The sequence below is a fragment of the Schistocerca cancellata genome, chromosome 2, assembly GCF_023864275.1.
Source record: "Schistocerca cancellata isolate TAMUIC-IGC-003103 chromosome 2, iqSchCanc2.1, whole genome shotgun sequence".
Lineage (NCBI taxonomy): Eukaryota > Metazoa > Arthropoda > Insecta > Orthoptera > Acrididae > Schistocerca > Schistocerca cancellata.
The window spans coordinates 422,573,897-422,587,026 of record NC_064627.1 but is presented as its reverse complement, the minus strand read 5'-3'; the positions used below and the strand labels follow the sequence as shown (position 1 = coordinate 422,587,026).

General features: G+C 41.0%; 1 protein-coding gene across 1 annotated transcript in view; it reads right to left on the bottom strand.

Moving 5' to 3' along the window:
• LOC126161882 (cubilin) overlaps positions 1-13,130 on the bottom strand; it is a 1,256,608-nt gene that overhangs the window by 635,835 nt on the left and 607,643 nt on the right. The window lies entirely within an intron of this gene.

Genomic DNA, 13,130 nt, shown 5'->3' with positions numbered 1-13,130 from the left:
TCTTTTATTTCGTGTTTCCAGATTCATGTCCCACAACTGTATTGAAACCTGTTTTGATTACTTAGAGAGTTATCATCATATGTTATGTTTAAAAAGAAGGAAGAAAGGCAATAGTAAAGTACTAAGAAACTAAACTTTAAATTCAAACCAACTTCAATACACTGCTAGCACGCTATGTAATATGTCACATACTAACTCTTCAGGAGCATACATACAGCAGGCTAGCGCTCAAATTGGTGGAAATGAAGGCTACAGCCAACTGAATAATAGTGTGAAGCTTGTAACTGTTAATACTAGAAATATTCACAATATACAATTGATTGTAAGGTATACGCTTTTCAAAGCAAAATCTATTAAAAATGCGGCTACACGTTTCTGTTGGGCACTTCTTCCTAATTTTCGACGCTACGCCACACTGCTGACGGACATCAGGGATGCGCTATTCTCCGATGTGTCGTACCGTCAAGGAAATTTCGACTTGTTATAAGTCAACCCAACCGAACCACAGAAACCAAATGTAAGATCGGGCCTGCTCCTTGGTAGCATAATAAGATCTCTCGTGTTCTATGTATACATAAAGAGTATTAGCAAATAATCCCGATAGTAATCTTAGATTGTTCCATGACGATGCCGTTACCTACGGAAGAGGTTCTTCCTTCATGATCACAAGGAAATGCAGGATAAGCTATACCGTGTTCAGCACTTCGTGTGCTGAATGACAACGCATCTAACTGAAAATAAATCTGAGCTAGCACCCATAAACTAGAACAAATGTCCTAGTGACAACACTAGGGATGATATATTGGCCTTGCCACACATTTCAATTCCATACGAAGTCGTATGAAAACTAACAGAGATCCGAAATCAGTGGTTAGCTCGTAGGAAAGTGTAACAGAAATGTTCAAGAAACTTCAAGCGGAACCATTTTAAGGAAGGGAACGTTTATGTCGCATTCTTTGTTGGGAAATTAGAGAGCCGTTGTTGAAAAAAGTCTATGCAACAGTTCTGCTGTGTTTATAGTATACGTTTCGTAATGTTCACTGGAATATGACGAAAGAAAATGCAATGCCATTTTGGAATCTATTCTACGTATGTTTCTTTATTTTTTCGACCTTTAAATTCATTTCATCACTCTAGGAAAGATTATTTCACTGCACCCATATACTCCATATAGCGTCTGTAATTTATAATATTTACTGCGCTATCGTCTTTGAAACTAATTTTTTGTTGGAGCTTATGTGAAGATGGGCAACATTTTGTAAATGCTGACCATGTGGCTGCTATGAAACCTAGAATGGAGAGTGTTCAAGTAGTTTTCCGAGAATTTCATAGTATTCACTTAGTGCACGTGCCAAACTGTGGAAACTCTAAAATTTATAACACAAACACACGATGAATTCGTCGCACACAAACATACACCAAGTACGTTTTCACCAAATTTCCTGGTTTATTAACGTTAAAATCATCTCGTTTATGTTTCTGAATAGATCAAAAAGATCTTAAGTTACCGAATTTTTAACAAAAAAATATTTGTTTATCTTTCTGTATAAAACAAATAGCGACAACGAAATGAGACCCCATCAATTGCACTTGCAAAGCAATCCATCGGTATTATGTGGTGTGCGCTGCTTCCATAAGGTCTGTTACATAAGTTACTTACTTAAGTGACTTACGAAGCTATGTGCACGACACAGAGCTGACGCGCTGCTCTGCAGCTACAATTGCTCCGAACCTATTCGCAGTTTAATCAAACAGGTAATCATTATCAAGGAAAATGCGACAGGGGTGTGGAAAGAAAATACCAAAAGTAATAGTTTACTTGACTCTTCAAATAGCAGCATGGAGAAAAACTGTAGTGTTAGACGAATATAAGCAAACATAAAACAGATGATACGGGAAGCAGTATGAGAAGCTGAGAAGGTTAGCGTCTGATAGGACGAGACGGAGGAAACCATCAAACCTTTTGAAAGGTTTAGGCCTTTAAAAAAATGAACAGCAGTAGACCCCAGATCTATCTTATCCCTATGGTATACCATGTGTGATTAGTACAGTTGAGAGTGTGTCTTATTACCTGATGGATATGGAACTGATTCACTCTACTTTTTCACTAGAAGAAAACGACATCTGTTGCGTAATGTCTTTGCAACAGTTATTAAAATATGCACCAATACATACTTTGTAAGGGTGTAATTTGAAAATTCTAATTTCATCGGGAAACTAAGTTATAATCTTTTTGAAGAATCCTCAATAAAATTAGTGATGAGACTTTGAAATAACAGCGTTTCATAAATGCGTGTTTGTGTGTGTGTGTGCGTGTGTGTGTGTGTGTGTGTGTGTGTGTGTGTGCGCGCGCGTGTGTGTGTTTGTGCATTCATATATGCGCATTTGCTTTCATATGTGAACGGATAAGTTAGCGAGGGCTGGGGCTGTGGCGTCCGGGCGTGGCAGCATGACGTCACGCCGTCTCCATGGCGACGCAGCAGCCCAGCCCGTCCGCTCCACAGCCGCCGTGTGTTGGCAGCCTTGCGCTCGATACGGTTGGCACGCTTGCCGCCGATAGCGCGCGTGGGCGGAACAGCGCAGTTGTGTGAGGCGCCTAGAGGTGGAAGTGGAAGTGGGAGCGCGGCCGCCGACTATCGACACGCCCGGGGCGTCGGCGTGGGGCAGCGTGCGTGCGGGCTGCGTGTCTCCGCAGGACTCTATCTCTGACACTGGCGGCCTGTGCCATCACTCAGCAGTACCGGCAAATCCATTTTACGTGTCAGTGAGGGAAAGCTGCCAACAGTAGGCGTATGTAGAAATTATTCCATTCTCTTTTGGCGTTGTCGTACAGCATTGCTACTAATTATAAAAACTATCGTAGGCTGTACACCATTGTCAAGTGGTGCAATATGAGAATCAAGGTACAAATTTTACAGTTGTAAAATTACAAGCACATTGTAACGTCACAGCCATAGAGAAAAAGACAAGAATGACGCGTTTTGGCCGGAGAGGGCATCAGCAAGTTATCCGAAACCTTAAAGGGAGGATGACATTACATTTTATACAGCGTGGTCCTATCCTGGGCTACTGTAAATGCAAAATAAGATTCAAACACCGACCGAATAAACCTATGCAGAGACACGTAATATAACCCGCGTTGTAAAATCAGAAATTCTCTCCTAAAAAGCATGCGTCAAAGAAGGTATAGAACAAAATAAAGCGCAATAAGAGACAACCTATACGGGAAAAATATTAAACATTAATGAAATAAAAGCACTGCGATAAGGCATTATAGAGACCGAGGAAGAAACCGAGAAATGCGTATTACCTCATGGAGGCGACGGAGGGTAATATCTCCGCCAGATAAAAAGCTGTCTAACAAGACGCCTCAGCCACACTCTGCAGATATCAGTAATTATCGTCTATGAGTTGAAAGTTACATACCTGGGGGTCATACATGTAATCATTTTGTCAAAATTAAAAATTAATTCACATCCACTATATCCCTATTTAAGGCATTGTCTAGTGGTACAATATGAGAAGCAATGTACAAATTTTACCGGTGTAAAATTACAAGCACATTGTAATGTCACAGCCATAAAAAAAGACAAACCATAAAATTATTTTATGTTTCCAATATTTTCAACATCTGGAATATTATGCTGATTACCCAACACGTTTTATCGAGTCGGCCACAACATTTTGCTAACGCAGTAGATCGTAATACATGGTTCAGCACTGGCTGGTTTATATTTTGCCAAAAAAAAAGGAGAAATTACGAAAGTATACTAGGCAGTTCAAGTAATTTATTGTGAGCTGCCAAAAAATTTTCTGGGGAAGAAATTACAATGGGCGTTTCACAGAGCTTAATCCTGTACCATTTACTGTCGGTACTCTACAGGTATCATTTACCATTTTATTTAAATAACGAGGCACATTTAGCTCTTTTTGCAGAAAAAAGTCGCAGCAATGACGAAACAGTAAAGTACGCTTTTGTAAAAGTTTTGAACTTGTTTCCACAAATGAACTTACTTTCAACTTCGTGGAAACATACCTCATCTACGAGGGGGCGCTGATAAGTCCTTGGCTTTTCTCAGTTAAAACTGATATAGATTAATTCTAATGTTTTGTTTGGCATTTAAGACTATTCTTTCCATTGTATGTGATAGTAACTGCGTAGCAATAACATTGACTTTTTTTATGCCCAAGTTTGAACTGAACATGGTGCAAGATAATAAAGAATCAAAGCGAAAGAGAGACATGCAGTTATTACGTTCTTTTTTTTTTATGGAACACGGCCAAACATATTTTTTATTATATGTCTGGTGCTTGGAGTGGTGACTGCTCTTCATACTCCACTATCAAGAATTAGATTGCTACATTTCAGCACTGAAGGTGAAGAGCGTCAATTGAAGTCACAGTTCCAGAAACCGTGGATTATTTCCATTCCATAATCCGGGCTGATCAGAGAGTAACTGCTAAAAAGACAGCAGAGACGGTAAACACCGAGAAGGTGTGGATATTATTCGTATTGGACTTGAGAAATTTGTCAGCCAAATTGGTTCCAAAATGTGATTTGAGACTTTCTCGGCGTATTCCATTCGTGAAATCTTCTCGGGTGATCAGCCGAGTAAAGGCGTCGTCTTCTCGCAACGTTTCGAAGGGTTTCGTACCCATCATCTTCAAGCGAAGTGTCGAGATGCTGTGTTGCGCGGTCCTATAAAGGCTCCTGGACCAGTGACTGATCCCGGGCGCCATAGTGAGGTGGAGGTGGAAGAAAACGGAAGCTTGCCCTTCCTTGACATTCTAATCAAGAAGCACCCTGATGGCACCTTGGGTCACGCTGTGTATAGGAAGAAGACACATACGGATTTATACCTTCATGCACAGAGTTGCCACCACCCGGCACAACGCAACTCAGTGCTTAACACACTTGTGCACAGAGCCAAGTCTATCTGTGATGATGACAGCCTACCTGCAGAGTTACAACACCTAAGGAAGACCTTCCGCAGCAACGGTTATAATGCGACGCAAATCTCGCGTGCCCTACACAAGAGCAGGAAGGTAGACACACCGGAAGAAGAAGATGAGACCAGATGCCTGGCATTTCTACCATACGTGGGACCGCCAACAGCCAAGATTGCCCGCATTCTGGAGAAACACAACATCAAGACAATTTTTCATGCCCCAAGTAAAATTAAAGACATACTTGGCTCAGTCAAAGACCACCTAGGACTGCAAACTCCGGGCGTATACAGTATTGAATGTGAATGTGGTACGAAATACATCTCGACAAACGCAGCGCTGCATCACGCAGAGGCGCTCGGAACACATTAGACATGTACGCCTTGGTCAGACAGAAAAATCAGTGGTTGCGGAACATAGCCTTAACGAAGGACACACCTTCCTCTTTGAGGGTACGAAGAAGCTGTGTGACGCTAAAGGATTTTGGGATTCGGTTTTCAAAGAGGCTGTAGAAATTCGGTTGAACAGCAACCTGATCAATCGAGACACTGGTTTCCAACTTAGTACAGCTTGGAATCCCGCAATAACTAAAATTAGAAGAGAACGCTCCGGCACGAAGACGGTAGCGGTCAAAGACGTAGTAGGAACCGGCAGGGACTCGACGCCCAGTCCGCGCCGCGAACCCCCCACCACTGGCGCGGCGGCCGATTCCGCAGGTACCTGATTGGTCGGCGCCCGGGATCAGTCACTGGTCCAGGAGCCTTTATAGGACCGCGCAACACAGCATCTCGACACTTCGCTTGAAGATGATGGGTACGAAACCCTTCGAAACGTTGCGAGAAGACGACGCCTTTACTCGGCTGATCACCCGAGAAGATTTCACGAATGGTTCCAAAATGTCTTTATGCGGACCAAAAGCGTGATCGAGTGGTTGCTTCACAATCCATTTGATCCAATTTTGCCGGGTTCCTGTTGGATGTTTTGATGGATGAATCATGTATACACACTCATCATCGAGTGCCAAAAGGGAGAGCCAGTGGTTCTCCACGTCCAAATAAGTTCAAAACACAAAGATCAGCAGACAAGTCACTCGCATCATTCTTTTGGGATAAAGATGGAATCCTACTTATTGACTACTTACAACATGGTCGAACCATCATGGCAAAGTACTATGTTGAACTCCTCTACAAACTGAAGCAACAATTGGTCTCTAAACGTCAAGGAAAGTTGAAGAAAGGAAGATTGTTGCTGCAAGACAATGCCCCTCTTCACATGGCGGCCATCACGTAGCAAAAAATGGCAGATCTTCACTTTGAAGTCTTCCAACATCTACCGTACTCACCTAAACTGGTACCCTCAAACTATTTCCTATTCCTAAACCTCAAATAACAACCAAGGGAAGACGATTTCTGAACAGTGAACATTGAGGAAGCCAGAAAGCCTGCGGATGTGTGGTTCGCAGAACAGTCGCAATATTGTTTTGAGATGTTTTGAAGAAAGAAGCTGCAACAAAGATACCACGATGTGTTGAGCTCAAAAGGGAATGTGCTGACTGAATAAACTTATCAGCACCCTAAAAGTACTTCTATACAATCAAACGATACTAAGTTCAAATTTGTTGGCTGTATGAAATGATGGGTAAATAAACTGGAAAATTAATATAATAGACCTGCTAAAACGTTTTTTTTTCCTGCTTTCTTTAATGCTACAAGAATGATTTCTGGTATGGGAGACAGAAGAAGCAGTAAATTAACATAATTATTTTCATTCGTTGGTGTCCCACGTAATAATAATTTGACATAACAGCAAGGTATTCATTGCCAAAAAGAAAACAATTACAGTCATGTATGGTTCACACACAGGTCTCGTAGTCATATTTTTAAGCAATTATGAATACTAAATGCAGGCTCTCAGTAAATTTCTTCACTTATTACATTTGTTGTTACCAATGACTTTGAGCCTTGGAGTACTCTACTACAATAAAGATATATTACTATAAAATGATCTACATTATCTTCTAGCGAATCTAAGATAGGCATAAAATGGAACAAAACACAGAGCTATAAAACTCTACGTCTATCAGCCCACCCAGAAGAAATGCGTAACAAACATTAGAAATATTTTGAGATGAATATTAAGTTATTTCTCCAAGACAACTCCTGCTATACTTCAAATGGTTCTGAGCACTATGGGACTTAACAGTCGCCTAGAACTTAGAACTACTTTAACCTAACTAACCTAAGGACATCACACAACACCCAGTCATCACGAGGCAGAGAAAATCCCTGACCCCGCCGGGAATCGAACCCGGAAACCCGGGCGCGGGAGCTTTTATACTCCCATTTCATGTCACTTGGCAACGTTACACCTACATATTTAATCGACATGACTATGTGAAGCAGCATATCACTCTTTTTTAATTTTCCCTGTTCATCTGCATTAAGTTACATTTTTTCTTCATTTAGTACGATCAGCCGTTCATCACACCAAATAGAAATTCTACCCTTGTACAGTCACACAACGACGACACTTTCCAGTGCACTGTATCGTCATCAGCAGTCGCAGGTACTGCTCACCCTATCCGTTAGATCCTTTATGTACATAGACAACAAGCGCGTTCCTCTCATCCTTCCCCGGGGCACTCCTCACGAAACCCTTATCGCCAGGGTGAGGCCTTTTGTGCTCCAAGTCATCGTGAGAGAAAAGGGCGAGCTGAGCTTCGCGTGAGCAATACTTTCTAAATCCGTGTTTATTTACGGACAGAAGTCTTTCTCTTTCATAGAAATTTATTATTTAGACATTGGAAAATGTTCAAGATTTCTACTGCAAACCCTTCTTTAAAGAGATTTGTCTTTTATTTTGCGGATCCTTTCTTTTTCCCCATTTATATACGGAAGTAACCTGCGCTTTTTCCAGTCGACTGAGACTTCCCTCTGTGCAGCAAATTCGCGATAGTTGCAAGCTGAGTATGTGAGGGGTCAATGACAGAAGGTATACTCTGTAAAAATGAATTTGAGGTTCCATCCGGACCTGACGAGATTGACAGTTCAGATTCAAGCTGGCGATCTTACCTGTAAGTCAATAGAAGGCAACTAATAAAAGACATAGAGTAGCTTTCTCAGCAAGTATTGTGCTTCTCTCTAATACGACATGTACGCTAAACTTGTAAATGTGAACACTGCCTCAGTGGACTACTATTAATAAATCCAAACAAAACAACAGAATTTCAAATAAAGTATCATATTAAGGTCAAAATAAATTTTCCAATTATCTGCTGTACTACATGGAAAGCGTAGTATAATATAGATATCTTACCAATCGCTATTCGGAGGAACGAAAGAAATAAGGTATATGTTGTTTTCTTCTCCGTGGGTCCCCAAGTTTTCTCTAAATTATTTGTGGCAATTTCTGCTTGGTATGACGTATTTTCTCTCCAGATCTGCAATCAGGCACACCTTATGATCGTTATCATTAATTATCCTATGATGATTTCCAGCATTTGATGGACTTCTTTCATCCTTTCCTATTGCACCAGACCTGGGGCCACTAGAAGTAAATAGGTGGTGTGTAGAAAGAGAAGTACATTTTGGCAAACGATGTAAATCCGGATCAGGAAGGCCAGATCAGGGATCTTTGCGTTAAGAACCAAGTAAACGCAAAGTCAATGAAATGCACTCAACTGCCCATTACAGTTCCCATATTATTCTTAGTCTTCCAGTTTCTCGTTTTCCTTCTGTTAGTATTTCTTTATTTTTACTGGTATTATTTCTGGATCCATTCGTCAGTCTACTTTCTCTTATTTTCTTCTAAGTTTTCTTTTAAGCTGCATATATTTCGATCATTTCTGATATCAATATTTATGATTGTCAGTTATTTTATAATCCTTGGTATTTCTTGCTTCTAGTTTACCGTCCATAATTCGTTCCATACAACAATGTTTCTAGACAAGAGTCTTATAAAACTTTAATCATGTATGTTTGATACTTTCATTTTACAGATTCTTGCTGGTTGTTCATCAAACATTACGAAATTTGCTAACTTTGCTTAGTACTTCTTCATCGTAATCATAACTCCTTTCTTTTTGTGATGTTGATTTTTCTATTTTTTCCTTGGTTCACTCCTCCTTGGCTCGTTTTCAGACTTATTTTTGACACATATATGTTCCGTTCTATCTAATTCATTCATTCCTTTTGTAACACTGTATAAGATCCGACATTATGTATTGGTGTAATTACGTTACAAAACTTCGTATTTACCCCGAAAGCATTTTTTACCTAGTGTTGGAATCACAATAGAATGAAATTGTCATGAAATTGCATAAAAATTTCGTAACAAAATTCCTAAAAATTTCCTTTAAATGGTGGCATTAACGTAACTGGTTCTTCCTATTGTGTTCTACAAGGGGCAGTCAAATGAAAACTAGCCTGTTGGGGAAAAAAGTAAGTAGACTGTTCATTATTTCAAACGTAATTGTCATAGCAGTGAATGCATGTATCCCACTGTGAACAAGACTGTCAATGCCTCAACGGAAACATGTTTGTGGTCGCCTGCGGAACCATGATTGTACCCAGGCGCGCACCTTCCTGCCTGAAGCAAATCGGTGGCCACAAATGTCTTCCTTCAATGCTACAGAAATATGAAAATCGAATGGGAAGCGATTGGGATTGTGTGGAAGATGTGTAAGACCTTCCCAGTGCAACTTCTGCAGCGCTGTGGTCGGGCCGCCACAGTTTACTCACTTTTTTCCATCTGCCTCCTTTTCATTTGACTGACCTTTACATTCACTGTTTTCACCAGATCCGGAGCCAGTCCCGTCCTTAAAGGATTGTACAAGCTTCCTACAGGTAATTTGAGTGAATAATTTCGTCTGATCTAGAAATTGAGGTGAATTTCTCGGCAACATCCTTCCAGAGTAATATTACGAGCTTATCTACATGAAGAGAACTTTTAGATTTACGGTTTTCTCCGTTCTTTCTATTCTTAGGCTCATGCCTTCGGTAATGCTTAGCTTATTGAAGGAAGCTATGGTGATAATATAGTCTGGATGTAACCAAACAATACCTACAAACCGCAGCAGGTTTTACAAGTTGTCTTGAAGAAGCAATTGAATATAAGAATTCTTGTGAGGAAATATCATCCATTAACGCTACAAAGTGTTGAGTTATACGATGCAATGCCAGCCGTTAGGCCTCTGCTTCGTAGTCCAAGCATTCTGTGACGGCCTAACACAAATTTACAAAAATTATCACCTGAGAACAAAAAAATATGGACATATAGGAACTTAAATTTTAAGTAGATTTCCTTTTTCACGAAACTCAAAAACATGGACATATAGGAAATTAAATTTTAAGTAGATTTCCTTTTTCACGAAACTCGATCCAGGATGGCGAGTACGGCCAAACAAATCAGCTAAGTAGGAAAACTCGGTTTTTCTTAAACGAGTAAAAAACAAATCATTGGATAAATAATACTGCTGTCTATAAAATATGTATAAAAGTAACATAATGAAAACTATGTTATTCACTCCCAACAAAAGTGGACGTTTTTCGAAGTCGTTTTCTAATCCTTCCATTTAAAAAAATTATAAAAATTATTTAGTAACATGGTACAGCATTCTTTGCGGAGAAAATAAGTCTAGAACCGTTACTGTAGGACTGTAGGACCAACCGTTGAGTAGATCTAGCCACTTATCGGGAGCGCTTTTTTCTTCAGAGAAATCTATTAACCTCGAAAAACAAGTACTATTTTATAATTTCTCAAACGAGTACTTTTTTTGACTTACAGAAAAACCTACAAATGTCACTGGAGAGAGGATCCCACCAAGTTTTTTCCTCACATTACAGCTGCCCAATACTGGTAGTGCTTATGACTACGGAGATGTCAATACGAGCATGTGATTCACTGAAGTCGCTGACAGAAATTGCTTGGCAGGTGTTTTGCGTCCTGTCGTAAATGAGGTCATTAGAGACAGAGTACGTTCTAGGACCGGGGAAGGATGGGAAAGGAAATCGGCCGTGCCCTTTCTGACGAACCATCCCGGTATTTGCTGTAAGCGCTGTAGGGAAATCAGGGGAAACCTAAATCTAGGTGCCCGGATGGGGATCTGAACCGTCGTTCTCCCGAATGCAAGTCCATTTTCATAACTACTGCGCTACCTCGCCTATTAGAATTTCTGGGGAAGGAGTGATAGCATCGTGCTTTGGAACCCTGTTGACTGTAGCACGAACTAATTCGTTGTGGAGATTTGTATACATGTTCTGACAAGCCAGCCTCCTACTATAAGAAAACCGCGGTGTGCATTACGAACCGAAACTTGTAGAGATGCTGTATCCTCTGATATGTGTCCGTTTTCTCTCTCTCTCTCTTATAGTTCTAGCACATTCGTCTTCTGAAACATCTACATCTACATTTATACTCCGCAAGCCACCCAACGGTGTGTGGCGGAGGGCACTTTACGTGCCACTGTCATTACCTCCCTTTCCTGTTCCAATCGCGTATGGCTCGCGGGAAGAACGGCTGCCGGAAAGTCTCCGTGCTCGCTCGAATCTCTCTAATTTTACATTCGTGATCTCCCCGGGAGGTATAAGTAGTGGGAAGCAATATATTAGATACCTCATCCAGAAACTCACCCTCTCGAAACCTGGACAGCAAGCTACACCGCGATGCAGAGCGCCTCTCTTGCAGAGTGTGCCACTTGAGTTTGCTAAACATCTCCGTAACGCTATCATGCTTACCAAATAACCTTGTGACGAAACGCGCCGCTCTTCTTTGGATCTTCTCTCTCCCCTCTGTCAACCCTACCGCGGAAGTACTTAAGAATAATGCTGCATATATTTGAAACGTACACATACTAGTAATATATGCGTTGTATGAACGGAGCTTGTAAGAGGGAGGTGAGCGGAGAGGAGGTGGGGGGGGGGGGGGGCAGCGAAGGGCAGAAGCTGGCTAAGCGAGTAGATTTTACCATAGAGCAGGGGTTTCCATACCTTCTGACATCAATTACCCATCAGTGCAATCATATATTAGATAATACACCTTCCCCAACCTTAATCAAAATTAACACCTAACTACACTGTAGAACGAAAAAAAATTCTTCGAATGCTTCAATGATATTTTAGGATTTGTAGGTGTTTTATTAACCCATGAACTATTGAGTCAGTGAGACAATAGGTACTGCGTATTTCTAATAGTCCTTTCTTTTAGAGTGACGAAGTAGTTCTCAGTGCATCACGAGTGCTACCCACAGCTCCTTCTCAAAAAAGGAAGCTAACTGCCCACGTTGAGGTAGACATTTGTTACAAAATATGATTCCTCCTTATCAATGTTCTTCCTAGCGGCACTTGCTACAGACACCACCCTGCATCCCATTTGAAATCAACCAAGCTGAAATGTGTGCACTACTTACAGCAATCACTTGATTGCTGGACTCCTTCTTCTGAAATGACATAAATTCTAAGATTTCAGGCTGCCAAAACATTGTACCTGACCATTGATACTGGCGATAATCATAATAATATCAATACTACCGTGTAGACGCCACAGCAGTGTAGCAATCATTACATAATTACTGTTGTATTGTATCAATTAGTTCATTTATTGCTACGAAGCGAGCAATGAAGCAATTTTTGGTGTATTGTGAGAAGTACCTACAGTTCGAAGAAGGAATTTTCATGAGATATTTATGCATATGTGGTATATATGTATCAGTTTTACTGTCACAGATGCGGGGTGCAAAGTATTGTATAGCAGAGCGACTATGTGAGGAAGATGTTCATACATTTTGCAAGTGGTAGCCTCCATCATTTTCTGTCACACTGTAGTACAAGATGGGGCAATAAAAATGGCCCGTACTATTGGATATGATTGGACGTGACTTTGTGGCAGCCTACCTACAGTTACTTCTAACAGGATGGAGCAACTGCCCATACAGCCGGCAGAACCTTGGAGCACATTTCCACAATCTCCGCGGCTAACAGAGTTGTTAGCAGAGGTCAGCCTGGTCGCGGCCCTAGCTGCCCACACAGGTCACCTGATCTGTCAGTCAGTGATTAATTTGTGTGGGGAACCTTCAGGTCTAAGGTGCATCGTAATAAACCTCATACTTTTCAAGAACTGCAGTAGAACTCTCGGACGAGATTGTAGCAATTCCAGCAGGCCAACGTCGATCTGTCTTCAGCAACTTG